General features: G+C 41.9%; 1 protein-coding gene across 2 annotated transcripts in view; it reads left to right on the forward strand.

Moving 5' to 3' along the window:
- Positions 1 to 14,877, forward strand: part of FGF13 (fibroblast growth factor 13) — a 229,619-nt gene that overhangs the window by 50,519 nt on the left and 164,223 nt on the right. Inside the window, exon 1 of one of the 2 annotated variants that reach the window (XM_009282134.2) lies at positions 9,246 to 9,299. The exons of the other annotated variant lie outside the window; for it this stretch is intronic. The gene's annotated coding sequence lies outside the window, so the exon portion shown is untranslated. Of the gene's footprint in view, positions 1 to 9,245; positions 9,300 to 14,877 lie in introns of those variants that run through there. 2 annotated transcript variants of the gene reach the window in all.

Consider the following 14,877-nt stretch of genomic DNA (forward strand, 5'->3'; position numbering starts at 1 on the left):
GATCAGTGGCATAAAATTGGATATTGTCTTTTTACTTGTATCTGTGATTGGATGCTGCTGGCACTCTGTGTGCTTCTGCCTTCATCTGTTAATTTCTTAAATTGCCTGATTGTTATGCTGTAGTTTAATTTTGTAGCTTTCTGTAAGTATATAAAAATTTTAACTTAATGCTAAAAGATTGAAGAAAAATTTTCAGAGTTTCATTATCTTCATGCTGTTCTATGTCTTCCGCTTCTGTCATCTAAAGCTTTGTCTGTACCAATTCTAGTGAATTTTTCTGTGACAAATATTAAAACTGGACAATCAGAACAAGAGATGAAACTCATAGATTCATGCCAATACAAATCAATAGAACATGAAAGCAAAAACCAAAAGATAGTTACAAGCTGAACTGCAATGACAGCTGACGAACAGAGCTTTCCTGTGCTAGTCTGATTGAAGTTAAATTTCACCTTTGCATGAGTTGAAAGAGAAAAAGGCTTAGAGTGGGCTTGTCTTTGGCTTTCATCTTCAATAAATATAAAACACCAGTGGTGCTTGAACTGAAATGTAATAGTGGTAGCTTCCGAGGTGCAAGAGGAGGGGAATGTTGTTGTTATTTTATCAGAATATCATACTGCCTTCAATTTATATCGTACCATCTTCAATTTTGACTTCTTAGGGTAGTTACTGAACCATGTTCAGAAAGAGTTTGTGACCCCTCAGCACATTTTCAATGCTACACAGAAGTGTATTGCCACTATTTCCAATGGGGCTGTTCGCAAACTCTTAATTAAATACGTTTATGATTTGCTGATACTAAACTGTGTGAAATTTTCTCTTTACCAGGCAGCAGTCAGCATCCACACAGCACTGCAGTTTACAATAACTTAATTTCCAGCACAGCCACAGAGCATCAGTTGCTCTCAATTTGGTGAATTACTTGAAACCTATGTCAATCTCATAAGGGAAATCATGAGAAAGTTTAAATGTTACAAATACTATGCAGAGTGGTATTGTTACTGAATAGTTTAGATTAAAGATGTGCTCGTCTGTGACCTTCTGGAAATGTCAAGGTGTGGTAAAATAGCAAACATTGGACTGTGTTTAGTAAAAATACTTAGTAAGTTCCCTCCTTGAAAGTACACTGTTATAACATTAGCCATCGTAGTGCTACTGAACAGCATGTTGTGACGAGGTGTTTAGTCTCTACGTGAAACTTGAATGCAAGCATATTAATCTTGTTCTCTCAAAGTCCTTCTCTGCTTGCATCTGCAAAATATTTCCCTGCTCTGTAACCCACCCCGCAGACCGGTGCCCTGCAGAGACCTTCTCCGACAGTGCAATAATGTGCACGTCCCAGCTGGCTCAAGGCCATCAGATAGCAAAGCCTCTTACCACCGTGTTCCCGTCCCACTGCGAGAGCGCACTTTGTCACTGTCGAGAAATCTGCCTTATCAACAGCTGCTGCGAAGCTGGCAGTTACAGCTCTACCTGCCAGTTAGCGTCTGTGCATGTGGCAAGGCTTCCTTGGAAATGGTTTTGTCCTGCCTGAGGGAGGTCTTGTCCTGCTCTTTGCAATTGGGACAGGTGTGGAGCTTGCCATGTTAATAAAATATGAAGGGCAAGAGTGGGAATGTGATAACTGCATCTATTGAGATGGAGGAGGGCTATATTCACCTTACAGGTCATCTTATCATATGACAAAAGCAAAAGATGGGGTAGGGGATTTCAAGCATCTGTAAAATGCTCATGACATGGGCAGTGCTCGTAAAATAAATATCAGCAAAATGCTGCTCTGTGCTTCTGCTGAATACTTGCATTCTGCAACAGTTTGCAGCTCTGTGTTGTGTTGCAGTTTTAAATATCTTAATGGTGCAGAATATGCTTTCAAAAGTGAAATCAAAATTATCCACAGAGGAAATGGAAGAGCAGAAATGATCAGATAACTCGGCTGTTTCGAAATGAATATTGTTGTATGATCAGTACTCATTTTGAGAACACAGTTTGCTTTAGCCTCACTGGAGTCTTTTAGTGGTGAACGACAAATGTTTGAAATCGTCAGGCCATCCACATACCCAGTGGTAGTTCAGTAGCCTGATCTGGCAGGTCCCTAGAGGACGGTAGGTCTAGTATTCAGTAACATGCAGTTGTCCAGAAGCTGGTCCCTGCCACGCAGCATCTATCTGCAGCAAACCTCACATGTGCCTTATAGAGGGGGCAACAGGCCTCTGGAGCCTCGGGCTGAGGAACAGCGTCATGTGGCGAAGGATTAGAGTCGAGCCCAAGATCAGCTGGAAGCTGTACTAGGGGAGCTAGATGGGGCCTACAGAAAACAGAACGGTACATTTCAAAATACTCAGTACTCCTGTCATCTGCCTCCGAAGCTCAAGGTGACAGTAGGTGGAGTTGATTGAGGAGACAAATGATTGATGTACCAAATAAAGCATGGGTGTAAAGAGCCCTGGAAAAGGGCCTAAATTTTTTATAAAAGAGACGAAAGTAACAATGTACCTGAAATGCAAAGGAGGGAGAGATGAATGTAACCTCTCTTGCATTTCAGGTCTATTTAAAGCAACAAACCAACCCTGCAGGTTTTCTGTTTGGGTGTTGGGTTGGTTTTTTTTTTTTTATATGGTCAAAATTAAATGGCATTTTTGTCTGACCTGAACTGAAATTTGGTTTTACATTTTTCAGACTGGTGATGGTTGTAGACATGTTAGCTTTTCATCCCAAGACAGAGGGGAATATTCCTTCTGTGCTCTCAAATGTTTTCACAGGGCAGTTATATCATTTTCTGCACAGCTTTAATACAAACCCCACAGCGCTCTTTTTGAGGGCTTTTCCCCTCTTGTGATGTTGGCCCCACTCCTAGCCACCCTTTTGCAGTTTAGCTGTGTGCTCCCATCATTACTGGCATAGCTGGCCAGGGTTTAGTAAGGTAGTACCTGGGCAGCATCTGATAGCGCAACGCCCATTGGCTGAAATAAGAGCAGTTTCAGGATATTTGTGAGCATCAGAGGATGGCCAATACCTTCAAGCCCTTTGAGATGAAAGGCACACCAATGCAGCATGCTCTGTGATTGTCTAATGGCTCCTCACACCCCTCTTCTCTCTCCCGGGTGTGGGGTTGCCAGGCTGTGTGGTAGATGACAGAGGAGGGTTTCTTTCACGCCACCCTTTTGCAGTTTAGCTGTGTGCTCCCATCATTACTGGCATAGCTGGCCAGGGTTTAGTAAGGTAGTACCTGGGCAGCATCTGATAGTGCAACGCCCATTGGCTGAAATAAGAGCAGTTTCAGGATATTTGTGAGCATCAGAGGATGGCCAATACCTTCAAGCCCTTTGAGATGAAAGGCACACCAATGCAGCATGCTCTGTGATTGTCTAATGGCTCCTCACACCCCTCTTCTCTCTCCCGGGTGTGGGGTTGCCAGGCTGTGTGGTAGATGACAGAGGAGGGTTTCTTTCACTGGAAGGCATGACCTTATCTTCTCTCTTGCACGGATCACACATTATTTTCCCCCTACAGAAAGCAGCCCTTGAAAAATGTCTGTCCTTTTAACTGTATGTAGCCTTATGGCTGACCGCATCTGACTAAAATGTGAGTCACTTTGTTAAAGCAGCCAGTGTTTAATTGCCAACGTTGTTTTTTTGGATATAGTAAACAGGCTGAAGCCTGTTCAGTGCCTGAAAGTCAGGAAGAGGTTGTTGCTGGGTTCCCAAAGCACTGTGGATGCTTTAGTCACCACTGCCAAGATATTTTCCACCTTTTTAACTGGAATAAAAGTTCTGAGAACTCAATGCAAACACCTGATCTTTTATGTTAACTCTTAAATAGATAACAGTGGGGCAGGAGGACAAGAGATTTTTCATTGTTTTCTTTTTACTTGTCCTAAGATTAGCTGAAGTTGGATATATTGCTTGGTGGAGTCTCCCTGCTTGATAAGCAGTAGCATTTTGCAAGGGCTGTTGCCTGGACTGATTGATGTTCTCCTGGTTGTGAAACAGGCACAGAGTAAAGATGAACTGAGACTTGAGAGAATGGGAGAGACAGTGCTAATTAGAGCCTGTTGTTCAGGCCATTCACAAGTGAAACTATTTTTTTATTTTATTTTATTTCCCCCCCTTGAATGGAAGCTAGTGAATAAAAGGTTATTTGGGAGCATAGGCAGTATTACTGGTTTGGTAAAGTAATGTCTCCTTTCTCCTTCATCTTTCACTGAGACTTCTGAGCCTGAGGATGCTCTCCTGGGGGAGGTTGGGGCATGCTGCTTCCCACGGATGTCAGTGGACTAAGGGCACTAGGTACCTTGCAGGGTTGGAGCCCATCTGCAGCAGGATATGACAAGTTGCAGAAGTTATACAGAAACAGTTAGCTTAAGGGAAAAATCTATGATCTCTGCGAAGATAATGTACTTAGCTGGTTAATAGGGGGCCTGCTGGTCTGCAGATGCAGAGTCATTTACTAATTGCCTTAATTGCATGATTGCATTAAATCCTAGATCTGATCTCTAGTCCTCTGCTATGCCATAGAGCAAAAGGAAATCATGTGCTCTCTCCCATCTGCTGGCGCACATTGACCTTCGGAGCCCGGGCTTTGTCTCGGGAAACAGCACTGGGAGTCCAGGAGCATCGCATCCTCCAGCTCTGCTGGGCCCAGCTCAGCCTCCTGCCCGTGGAGAAACCCACTGTGTGTCCACAGGCTGGGCTTGCTCTGGAAAATAAACAAGGTCAGGCCGGGTCAGCCTTTGCTGGAAATGCATCTCATCCTCTCTGTATTGCCATCTTTATAAAAAGAACATTAAATTAGTGATGAAAGAGATTTTGGGGGCCTGGGGGTGTATTTGCAGTACAATGGACAGTGAAGTAAAAGCTGCAAAAAATTAAATGTTCATATCCTTTGAAGGCAGGCTAGGGTACCGTGATTCTGTTTTGATTCATGCCTGCTGGCAAAAATAAAGCAGGTTGTCAGTGAAGAAAGCCTTTCTTTAAACCTATTTATTACAGCTAAAATATCCAACCCACTGGTTGGTGTATTGGTGCTGGCAACTATTGCAAAATTAGTAATCCCTCAGAGCTGCCAGGAGACGCAGCGAAGGGCCTGGAGTGAACCAAATCCTGTGGTGTTTGCTACTCTTGGAGCGATGTTGCATCGCTCTGCAAAGGGCTGTAGAAACATGTATCAGATCAGCAGTGGGACTAACGAAGCCCAGTGTCTTACGGCATCGTGGCTTGTGATTGAGTTGTGGAGTGTCTACTCACACTTTTGTCCTATAGATGCTTTACGATAGCGTAAACCTCATTTCCCTTTGACTACTTTGTTAAGCAGACAGCTTCTTCCTTTAAGGCTTAAAGGAAGAAGAGACATGACACGTACATGACAACATGAGACACAACTGGTCCAAATAACCAGCAGTTCTGACCACTCCTCAATGAGCGCAGGTGATGGCACTGCCACGCGATGCCCCCTCTTACCATTAGCTGCCAGAGAGCAGAGCCTGGGTGGCAGATCTGGGGTCTGGCATTATGCCAGGAGAGCGCTCTCGGTTCGCTGTAATGCAGTCAGTGAGGGACAGACTCTCTGTGAGGTTGGGAAGTCTCCAAAATGCACGCGAGCCCGTTCCTGGCTGTTGTGCCTGTGAGGAGGGTCTGTGGCTCTCCAAAGCTGAGTGTCGCTGCCTGTCTTGTCTGGGGGGGGTTAAAGATTTTGCTGCACATGTTTTTGGACTGATTGCAGTGATAAATGAGTTGAACTACACTTTGAAGAATATTCTCAATAGGAAAAAGAAAGTAAAGTCTATTTTAAAAATATCCAAGGTACACAAGTAGATAAGCCACTGAAGATGCCTGTGTGGCATCAAGTTTAGAGAAACTAGGTTTATAGGGATGTTCTCTTCAAGGACTGTCTGAGATACGAATGTGCTTGCTGCACTGCTGAAGGCTTTGTTTGTGAAGCACTGGATATTTCACTGGCTTTTTTTAGAAGGTTCAGTCTTCACAGCTGCATTTTCAGCATTTTAAAGAAATAAATCGCAAACACTCTGAACTTGCCATTACCTCCTGTGAAATGGCTTTCTCTAAGAGGAGTAGCCGAGGACGTGAATGTATAAACTTTGTGTGACCTGATCTATCTGGCTCTGCATGAGTGGGGGTTTGTGCTAGACAGCCTCCAGAGGTCCCTTCCTACCTCAGTTATTCTGGCGTTCTGTAAAATTACTTCGAGTATATTTACTGGCAGAAGGAGCTCTTTTTAAAGCAGGATGGGCTATATTTAATTTGCTTAAATCCATTTGTTCATTGCTTAAACTGGAGTTCCATACTTCATTGTTATATTTCTTAATGCAGCTTCCATTTTGAGCGTTGCTAATAGCATGACAAGCTTTTTGCCTCGTTGAGAACTTCCTGGGAAATCTGTCTCGAGTTACATAGACCACTGTCTGTGTCATCTGATGCTTTTTGGGAGCATTAGTGACTTCTGTCTGATAACCTCCTCCTAGCAGAAGTTTATCCTTGTACCCCATATCAGAAGTCAGACTGCACAGGCCAAAACCTCACCATGCTCCCTCACCCCAAAATAATGTTTCTGTAGGCTGGGGCGATGGCACCCAGGGAAGCGCACAGAGCTGCTGCCTCGGTGGCTGTCTTGCTGGTGAATGGTTCTCCCTCTGCTCTGGCTGCTTTCATGATGCTAAACTTAGCATCTCACTGGTGCACATATATAACTTCCCTTCTCACCTTTTCTAGCTCACAGTCTCTGTGTCTTCTACAGAGATTTCAGTGTAAACATTCAGAACCAGAGTGCGTGGATACAATGATGTGACAGCCAAGTGGTTAATTATAAATGAAGGAAAAACCCCTTTAAGCTGTGCCAGTCCATTCAAGTGATCCAGATTTGTCTGATAGCCTGTGTGATCATGCTTCAGTTAACTCTGTCACAGTGGATTTTCCGTGGTTTGCAATCTCCTCAATGTTCAATTCTTGTTCATTGTTTTTGACACCGAATTTTGTTGTAAACCTTTGAAGTGATCGGAAATGATGAGCTAAAAAAAAAACCAAACTATTTTTTTTTAGTCTTTCTGCTAGATCTTTGAGACAAAACCATGTGTGGTATTGATGGAGAATTTATTTGGAATACGAAAAGAGTTTCCGCTGGCCATCCAAACAGTAAATGGCATGTAATTGTAATGAGCAGTGATATACTATAATTAGATACCAGTGTTATAAAACTGTTTGAAAACCAACAGATGTCAAGGGAATGGGTGCTATTTTTAGACTAGGACTCTAGATGAGGGAAGAACAAAATTCTAAACCAGATTTTGATTGATTTATAGACACATGGGAGAATCCACAGACCTGGGAGCATCTCTTCTGAGATAGGACCGACTGCCTAGAGGAAAATCTGTGGTAGTAGGTGCCCATATTCCTGTAGCTGGGGAGCAGCCACAGCTCTGAAATGCAACCAGGACATTTATAGGACTAGTAGGGCACTTTGAGTTCAGGGCTGAATGAGATTGTGCTGGGTTTTGCCTGCCTAAGACCATCCCTAGTTTGCCCTCTCAACAACTGTCTTTGTGCTCTGGTCTCTGGCATCTCCTCCTGTGCTGCCTGCCGCAGCAGGAGGGACGGAGGCTGCTGTTTGTATTACAGCTCCGTAAATCACTCCGGCGGTGAGCATTTTTATGCCTGTGATTTAACTCTAGAGGAAACTGCTGTTGAGGACATGACAAAGGATAGAACAGCATGGAGGGCTTATACTGAGAAGTGCTAGGATTTACATCCTCTTTATTTGATTCTTTATAGTGTAGTGGTGGACGCTGGCGTATAAAGCCTGAAGCCTCAGTGACGCAGTACGGATGGATGCAGCCCTGATCTGAGCAGGGAGGGGAGAGCTACCTGGCCCCATGACATCAAATGCAATGTGGGAGAGAGCTAAGCAGGAGCTTTCACACCTCTGGTGCTGACGGTAGTGCAGGATACAGCCTTTTTACTTACCTCAGAAAAGTCCTTGCCTCACACAGGGAAGTCTATGGGCTCATAACACGGACTGCAGCCGTGCAGCCTGTCTCTGCACCCAGGTCTGCAAGTCCTCCTCGCCCTCAGTAATTCTCACTGTAGCTGGTGTTCATCTTGACTTACGTGAGCTTCCTGTGTGAGGACCAGTTTGTAGGCAGAGATTTGTTACTATCATCACCTTTAATAGCTTATTGGAAAAAATATAAAGACTAATTTTTTTAATATATTTTAATTTGTTAATCTTTTATTACACTGGAGCTAGAAATCTCTGGGGATATAATTGGAGAAAATAGCAATTGCAGGGCTTGCTCATACTAGTAGCCTCTTCCCATAGGTACAATATGTTATTGCAGTGTGTCTAAGACATTATTTTAATTGGTCTGATGCAGACCTCCCTAAGATGAATGATTTGTCTTCATTTTATTACTTCATTTCTACTTCATTTGCTACCTGTCATAAAAGTGGAGACAAGAAGGCCAGTGTCTGCATTGAGGATGCAGAGGGATAGTGCCTTTTGTAAATCATTCTGATGGTGGTGAACATTTTTACGTCTGTGATCTGAGCTATGGAGGAAATTGCTGCTCAACTTGTGATGAAACAGAACGTAGTGCGATAAAAGAGCAGGAAGGCCCATTCTGAATAATGGGGAAAAAAGTTGTGGCACGTCAGTGACTGTAAATTGTGGGAATGTAGGAAAGAAAAAATAAAACTTGTAACTTGTTCCTCCGCTTTTTCACTTAGTATAAACTCATGTGCCCTAGGCAATGACAAATAATAACAATAGCAGTGAAGCAAGAAATGCTGCACAACAAACTACATCTTCTTTAGTTGTTTTTTCCCTTTTCTTTCCCCATCTTGCAAAGAAGAGAGTACAGGCAAAGCATTGCTTTTCTTTCCAGTGTCACTAAAAGCCTTTAAGATTCACTGCAGTTTGTTGGCCCTGCTTTCTGCATTATATAGCTTGAACAAGTTGTGAGAGCAGTTACTAAGTAAAAATGAGTATTTTATTGTTGAACAGATACTGGTCTTTGAAGGCATGGCAGAAAGTAGTAGGCGCTATAGATCTCTTGCCTGCATTACATCTCTTCCCATTGTATGTATGTGTACCTAACAGACCGCTGCCTTCCTCCTGCTATTCAAAGTCACATCTAGCATCCTCAAGGACTACGTTTTTGGTCCTCTTAGGTGTATGGACTCTGAAATGAAGGAGAATGAGTTGGATCCTCCTCTGACTGGTGCAAGCACAGCAGTGCTGGTAGCGTTCCAGTTGGAAAGGCTCCTGGACGAGCGGTGTCAGTCTGCAAGGTTTGCTCTTTCGTTCTTGTGTTCTTTCTTTCATTTTTTCTGCTGTTCTTTCTTCCTTTCTACAAAGCTGTCAAAATTCATGATGTTCCGATTCTCTGCAAGTTTGCTGTACAAGTTTATTTTGCAAATTAAAACATGAAATCAATCCCCACCATTCTATCATACCATTTGTGTACAAGCACCTAACAAATGTGCATTGACTTACACTGCAGTAAGCTGTTTTTTCTGTGAGCTCACAACTGTGTATCAGTAGTGACTTTCTGTGCTGTTTTTCATCTCATTCACTGTGATAGGACTGTGATCACTCCCTGTTAACCAAAGGCCTGGATATTAGTAGTAGGAATACTTGAGGTTTATTTTATTTCATTTACATGCCATGTAACAAACTACATCCAGAACAGAAGCCAGGCTAGTTTTCTTGTGGGGAGTAGTCCTAGTAGGCGTCCTCTGAAGTGGTGCTACTCATTGAACACCAACTCCCCAGGGTGGTGTCTGCAGGACTGGCAGAGAGGATTCACACCTACATGGTGAAAAGAGAGACCTGCTGTAGAGGAGGAGGAAGATTCTTCTCTTATGATGCTGTGAGCTGTTCCCTCCCCCAGAAAATCCCTTTTTGGGGAGATGAAGAGTGGCTTAATTTCAACTCAGACATCATGGGTGAAACCTTAGACAGAAATGCTAAACTGGGACTTCACAGCAGGGAAAAAATTTTTGCTTGCAAATGCAAAGGGGTTAAATAGTGCATACATATCTTAGGGCATAATTCCTCTGTCATGTACATCGGGGCAGGATACCAGCTTACAGCCCAGCTGTAGGAGATCAAGCTGGACAAACAGAGAAGACTTGGTTTGCACAGACCTGGAGGCCATTTCCTTTCTCTGCTAGTAGTTACAGCCCTGTGGCTGCTCCTCAGCTATAGCTCCACGTCTGTCTTCCACATGTTGGCCCTTGGCACTTGCCTTGCCTGGGCTCTACTCCAAAAGGTGTGCTGTGCGGCTGTAGCTACACCTCCCATTTTATGCTGTGCTTGGCTCACCTACTGTTGGATTCAGCCTTTGAAACTGTTCAGCCAAACATCCTGCTCACTTTCTAGTAAGTGGATGGCATCACTCTTTACATGGGTCTTCCTGCATGTGCTGTGTTTTGCCATAGGTGAAGCCTTGTGTCAGCCATTATTTTTCTGATTAAGTGGCTCAGCAAGTCCCAGACTCTGTATGCTTTTTTGAAATCCCTGTGCTGCTCAGAGACAGACAAATGCAGGCGTTGGGGCTTTGCTGAGTGTCACTTATGTGGCCAGGCTGAGGCAGTGTAATACCTGGTCCCAGGCAGCTGTGGGATTTTAGGCTTATCCACCCCTTGTCAAAGGGGGTGTTTTGTATGTGCGTGTATGTAATGTGATGCTTTATCATTGCGTACACACGGAAGGTGTTTTTTTTCCCCAGTTCTATGGCATCCTGTAGACTGTATGACATTTCAGTGGCTCTTCAAGAACTTAATGTTGCATATTTTCCTAAAAACCCATCCTCTGATTCTTGCTGTTCTCATGGGAACAGGATTATGACAGCATTCCAGAGGCTCTCATTCTATTGTGCATCCGTTCTCTAATTCCTGCTCAAGTTGTAATTGTGCCATTTCTTTTTCCTGAGAGCACTTTTGGCACTGTTTACTGAAGGTGAACTTGCAAATATGTAATTTCTTGAAAAAAAATTTGTTATCTACAGTATAGCAAACGCCTTGCTCAAAAGCATCTTAAAGCTTAACGCGTGGATGACATTGTATGACTAAAGGCCTTAGCTAGCTGACCTTTAGCATCCCTCTAAAAATAGATCCCTTTCAACGTTGGCTCTCTTTCAGCGGCAGGTGGGGTTGTGCAATGGGTCTTCACTTCCTCTGGCGCTTTCTCAGTGAAGCATGTGAAAACTAGACAGGTTTTTACTGTCTATTGTATAGTAATATCCTGCATTTCTCAGTGGAAAGACTTCCCGTTACCATATACTTTTAAATGTCTTTAAATAAAAGAAATATTGAACACAGAGATCAATGCCTATACAGTTTAAAGATACACACTATCTTTTGATGCTAGTTAATCTAAGTTTGAATTTATTGATTTGGTTCAGCCTAATATTAACAACAGCAGTTCAGAACTAATATTTTATAATCATCAGGGCTTATGGAATGTAATGACAGGATTGAGAGCCCTCATTTTGAATTAAGGCATGGATTAATTAATAGACTGAAGTACAAGTTCAATCTGACGGAACTTGAACCAGAATTTCTTTGCTATTCTTTAAGTTGTACCTAACAGCACTTAAAAGAAACCAATAGATGTGTGAGGCTTGTTCTTGTATCTAATGATAAAAAGTATCTTGTTCTTTTTATGGCCATCTTTGGGGGGAGGAAAAAAACCCACAACAAAACAGCAGGAGTGCTATACTTGAAAACTGAAATAAACCTTCTGTTTTTAATTGTTGTGTAAACAGTGTATCAACAATGATGAGATAATTTGAAAGTGGGAGCTGTGATTGATGTTTCAATGTAAGCGGAAAATTCATTCCAAACGTGTGTAATCCCTTTTAATTCTTACTGAAAATGGCATTCTCCTCTTGTGCCCTCCTCTTGTCAGATTTCAAGGCTCGAACAGCTTTAGGACTATTGGGGGTTGGACTAGATGATCTTTAAAGGTCCCTTCCAACCCAAACCATTCTATGATTCTATGACTATCCCCATGTTACCTTTTAAACTTAATACATATCTTATGATAATTTCAGATATTACAAGAAAGGTATTTGCAGTAAAGATTTATTGTGAGTCTCAGCACCATAATTGCTGTTGCTGAGCACATAACAGTTATACTTAGTATTATTCCAATTAATGCATGTAGTGTAAAAAATAAAAAAATAAAAATAAAACAAAAAACAAAGACCCAAATGAAAGCACAAAGATATTTTTAGGAAAATATACTTAAGTCTCACTGCAGGATTGTCTATGTTTATCAGTCTTGTTGGGGAATTTTGGAAAGCACTGTTAAACTGGGATTTAGAGTCCATGGCTGCTGTTCACATTCTGTCTCAGCAGCTGGAGTTACTGTAATTGCAATTTCCATATTGTATCTATTCAGACTCAATTAGAAGTGTTTTGTTGCATAGTGAAATATGAATAATTTGCTGTTTCTTAATGGTGCATACAGGAGTGGGCAGGTCTGGAGTGGGCTATTTGAGAATGAAGCATCCTACTAGTTTTGATGCAAGGAGCTTCCGTGGGTCTATCTGTCTCTGTATCGTGTAAAGTAAAATATAGTTGGGTTGCAAAATATCAGATAAATCCTGACAGACTGTATCAAGCCACCTGGTCTAGCAGCCTGTCTTCTACAGCATTCAGGCCATGCTGAATGGCATGGCTGTAGTGAAAATGTTTCTCTTCCTTTACAGATCTGTCATTGCCATTTAGGTTTTCTGAGTTTGCACAGGGGAGATCCATGAAAGTCACTGGCCGTACCATTTATGTCACCAATTCAGAAATTACAGTACAGGTACACCCTGTGCTTTCATCAGCAACATAGGTCAGAGAGGAGAATTTTGCCATTGTATCTTTCAGTCCTTAATTACGCTAGTACCTATTGAATGTAGTTTTCTCTACCCTTTTATTGTTGTATTTGGCCTAATTCTGTTGCTTTTTGTGCACAGACTTACTGTGCACAGATTAGGTAGGACCACTGTCTGCCTGACTGGAGGATCAATCTAATTGTAAGTGAAAGAACGAATTCATGAGAAACTAATTATAACCCTCCTGCTAGTGATGCTCTAAGATACTTTCCATGTTCCCTTTGTATTGCGTGGATTTCTGAGCATGACACCCTGAAACAGCCTTCCAATAGGAGCGGTGGAGTTAAACTTCGTTCTTGAATGTGATACACTGATGCATGAAAATGAGGTGAGGAAACACCAAGCAAAATCAAAGTGATAAATCACAGTAAAAAAGAAATCCCAGTGCAAAATCCCTGAGCGTTCTGATACAAAATTAACCCTTCTTACGATGTTTGTTTTCAAGTTACTTTTAAAATGTGCCTCAAAGAATATTTCAACTTTGCTATTGATGCTTTTTTGAAGATGGTTATTTCCTGTATAACAATAAATTTGTGGCATGGTATAAATATGCCTAAAATAATCAAGTTGGAAATATGGATCACAGCCATCTGGTGTCCTTCCTGAATGGCCAGCATCTAATGCAGTCTGCTTTTTATACTGTGCAAGTCAGTGGGGCAAAGAAAGAAGCAGATGTCATTAGAATGACTATGTAATAACAAGTTCATGCAATTATATCATGCTGTGTTCACATTTCACTTTTTTCCAGAATCAGGTCAGTTTTGCATAAAAGTTTTTATACTTCCAAAACTCATTGTGCATCTTTTAGCTTTTTTAATTCTGCTTGGAAATACCACTTTAGAATAAACTTGGTAAAGAGCTGAAACCAGATTAGACATGCAAATAGGGAAGATACATTTATAAAGAACTTTTTAATTATACAAAAAAAATTTTGCAGCATGTTGGTTCTTCTGAAGTACTTTTCATTCAGAATGCTTTTTGTTCTATAAAATTGGTTGATGGTTTGACATCTTTCGAATAAACAGACGCCCATGCTTAAGTATTTCCCTCAAACTGAAACAGAGCCAAGAGCTGTGCCATATAGCAGTGAAGTATGTCTCCTAGTCAAGCATCTCCTATCCATCCCTCCAGAGTTTTAAGTTTTAATTGTATACATTTTCTGTCAAGTTGCAATTCTCTCGTTTGTTATGTCCTCCAGGTAACGTAATAGAGAACAATCTGTGCACCGCATAAAATGATTTGACATGTTCATTATCCCCTCTTCCCCGTACAGTAGCTGCAGTCATGTTGGATGATTTAACAGGTCTAAGTTGGTAGGCTTTTATGTTGTAGGTGCTTCAGGTTTATGATGAAAAACTATGCTTGTTGGATGATTTCTTCCCACTGTAAAGAGAGAACATTAAAAGAGCATTTCAAAACTTGTGTAAGTAGCAAGTGACAGTTACCTCCATGTATGTGTGCTTGTGCTTTATCTTGGCCAGGCTTTGTTAGTCAAGAAGCAGTGGAAGGATCCAGAAAGAGCTTTCCTGATGTATTGCTAGTTTCCTTAGCAATACATCAGTTTACTGTCAGTTTACTAACACTCCCCTCCATGAGTGAATGATTGCTTTTTTTACTTCTGAGCCTTAAAATAACCTCTACTGTTGCTAGAAGAGGTTTAATAAATAGAAATAAATGAATATGTAGCATTTGTTGAAGTTGTCTACCTAGACTTTAGTAAAGCCTTTGACACCGTTTCCCACAGCATTCTTCTGGAGAAACTGGCTGCTCATGGCTTGGACAGGCGTACTCTTCGCTGGGTAAAAATTTGGCTGGATGGCTGGGCCCAAAGAGTTGTGGTGAATGGAGTTAAATCCAGTTGGTGGCTGGTCACAAGTGGTGTTCCCCAGGGCTCAGTGTTGGGGCCAGTTCTGTTTAATATCTTTATCAGTGATCTGGATGAGGGGATCAAGTGCACCCTCAGTAAGTTTGCAGAC

Source organism: Aptenodytes forsteri, unplaced genomic scaffold (genome assembly GCF_000699145.1).
Source record: "Aptenodytes forsteri isolate BGI_AS27 unplaced genomic scaffold, ASM69914v1 Scaffold117, whole genome shotgun sequence".
In the NCBI taxonomy this organism is placed as follows: domain Eukaryota; kingdom Metazoa; phylum Chordata; class Aves; order Sphenisciformes; family Spheniscidae; genus Aptenodytes; species Aptenodytes forsteri.